This window comes from Ailuropoda melanoleuca, unplaced genomic scaffold (genome assembly GCF_002007445.2).
Source record: "Ailuropoda melanoleuca isolate Jingjing unplaced genomic scaffold, ASM200744v2 unplaced-scaffold9607, whole genome shotgun sequence".
NCBI classification, from domain to species: Eukaryota; Metazoa; Chordata; class Mammalia; order Carnivora; family Ursidae; genus Ailuropoda; species Ailuropoda melanoleuca.
This window is the reverse complement of record NW_023255111.1, coordinates 650,057-653,064: the sequence shown is the minus strand read 5'-3', so window position 1 is coordinate 653,064 and position 3,008 is coordinate 650,057.

The window sequence follows — 3,008 nt, the reverse complement described above, 5'->3', positions numbered from 1 at the left end:
TTATTTTTTTACTAGGTAAATAAAGCCTGTTTTTGTACTTACCTCCTCTTGGTAGCTGTCTTAATTCTTTGTTTTTAAAGAGCTACTTGATTGAGTCTATTTCACTTATAAACAGTGCCCATTTTTCTACATACCACTCTTGATGGCTGTCTTGTTCCTATAATTTTAAAATATCAAGGTGATCTCCTATTGTATCTTCTCTGATCCTCCTCTTTCCACAATTTGGTCTTTGGCTCATGTAACCTAACTCACCAGTGGTTACCAGCTTTCATTTGACCTTTTATTTCTGGAAAAAGAAATTTTGAATTTGGTCTGGAGAATCCATCTAACATTGGCTTTGTGAGAGAAGTTGTCAAAGAAGATGACTGTACTGATCTTCTGCCACAAATGAGTTTATCCTGGCTCTCTTGCTTTATACCAGAGGCTTTCTCCCATACTGCAATCTGAAATTTACAGTCTATTAACTAGCATGATATTCCCAACACAGCATGTTAAGGTTTATTCAGGGAAAGGAAAAACACAAATGGCAAGATGTAATAGTTTTTTAAAACCTTATAAAAAGCTAAAAAGTCTCTGATTTGTTTTAGAGACCTACACAAGGGCAGTAAATAGTACCAAACTTATTTCTTAGATCTAAAAAAATATTAATCAATAGTGAAAAGGTCTTTTCAATGCAGTTTTAAACTGAGAAGTGGTATCATAATACCAGCCATATTTTTCATAGAGCTGGAACAAATAACCCTAAAATATGTATGGAACCAGAAAAGACCCAGAATAGCCAGAGGAATGTTGAAAAAGAAAACCAAAAGCTGGTGGCATAACAATGCCAGACTTCAAGCTATATTACAAAGCTGTAACCATCAAGACAGGATGGTAATGGCACAAAAACAGACACATAGATCAATGGAACAGAAGAATCCAGAAATGGTCCCTCAACTCTATGGTCAACTAATCTTCAACAAAGCATGAAGAATATCCAATAGAAGAAAGAGTCTCTTCAACAAATGGTGTTGGAAAAATTGGACAGCTACATGTACAAGAATGACAGTGGACCATTTTCTTATACCACACACAAAGATGTAAAAGCTTCTGCACAGCCAAGGAAACAGTCAAAAAAACTAAGAGGCAGCCCACGGAATGGGAGAAGATATTAGCAAATGATGCTACAAATAAAAGACTGGTATCAGAGATCTACAAAGAACTTCTCAAACTCAATATGCGAGAAACAAATAAATCATAAAATGGGCAGAAGATATGAACAGACACTTTTTCCAATGAAGACATACAAATGGCTAACAGACACATGAAAAAATGTTCAAAATCATTAGCCATCAGGGAAATTCAAATCAAAACCACACTGAGATACCACCTTACGCCAGTTAGAATGGCAAAGATAGACAAGGCAAGAAACAACAATTGCTGGAAAGAATGTGGAGAAAGGGGATCCCTCCTACATTGTTTGTGGGAATGCAAGTTGGTACAGCCACTCTGGAAAACAGTGTGGAGGTCCCTTAAAAAGTTAAAAATTGAACTACCCTATGACCCAGCCATTGCACTACTGGGTGTTTACCCCAAAGATACAGACGTAGTAAAGAGAAGGGCCATATGCACCCCAATGTTCATAGCTGCATTGTCNTGCTCACCAATGTTCATAGCAGCAATGTCCACAATACCTAAATTGTGGAAGGAGCCAAGATGCCCTTCAACAGAAGAATGGATAAAGAAGATGTCGTCCATATATACAACGGAATATTACTTAGCCATCAGAAAGAATGATTACCCAACATTTGCATCAGCATGGATGGGACTGGAGGAGATTATGCTAAGAGAAATATGTCGAGCAGTGAAAGACAATTATCATATGTTTTCACTCATTTGTGGAACATAAGGAATAGCAGGGAGGTTGGTAGGAGAAGGCATGGAAAAACGAAGGGGGTGTAAAGAGAGGGGGAAATGAACCACGAGAGGCTATGGACTTTGGGACACAAATGAGGGTTTTAGTGAGGAGGCGGGTGGGGTGATGGGCTAGCCCAGTGATAGGTATTAAGGAGGGCATGTATTGCATTGAGCACTTGCTGTTATATGCAAACAATAAATCATGGAACACTACATCAAAAACTAATGATGTACTGTATGGTGAATAACATATCATAATAAAAATAATAATAATAATATTTTTTTAAAATTTAAAAATAATAAGTCCAGAGGAATTTTTTTGCAGAAAGAGAAAAAAAGTCCATCCAAAAATTTATATGGAATTTCAAGAATTCTCCACTGGATAGAAGCATCTTGAAAAAGAAAAACAAAACTGGAAATCTCACACTCCTGATTTCAAAACTTATAGAAAGCTACAGTTATAAGAAACCATGTGCCATAAAGATAAACATACCTTCATATATATGGTCCAATAATTCCCAACAGTAGTGCTAAAATTTATTTGAAGAAATAATAGCTTTCAGGTGGGAGTTAAGATGGTGCAGCAGTAGGAGGACCCTATGCTTTCCTCATCCCTCAAACACAGATAAATAAATGTCAAATCATGTGACCACTCAAGAAATCAATCAGAGGACTGAGAGAACAAACTGCACAACTAGAGGGAGAGAAGAGGCCACATCATGGAAGATAGGAGGTGCAGAGACATGATTTGGGGGAGAAAAGGATTGCTGGGGGCTGTGGAGGGAAGGGAGCCCTAATCACAGAGAGACATGAGATAGCCAGCAGTGCACAGCGGATGCACAAAGAAAACACTTCCCCAAAATCACTGACTGGAAAAAAGAGAGGGGCTGATTATCATGAGTTTTTACAACCAGCAGAGCTCAAAGATGAGTTTTAGAAGTCCAAGCTATAGCTGGTGTTGAGGCTGGTGAGCACCGTAGAGCTCCTATGGAGGAGGGCCCTGGAGCAGAAGGCACAATCTGAGGATTCCCTGAGATACACCTGGAAAGATGGTTCCTCCTTCTTGGAGTGCATCTGGCGGAGGTGGCATTGCCTCTCAGGGAACAAAAGAG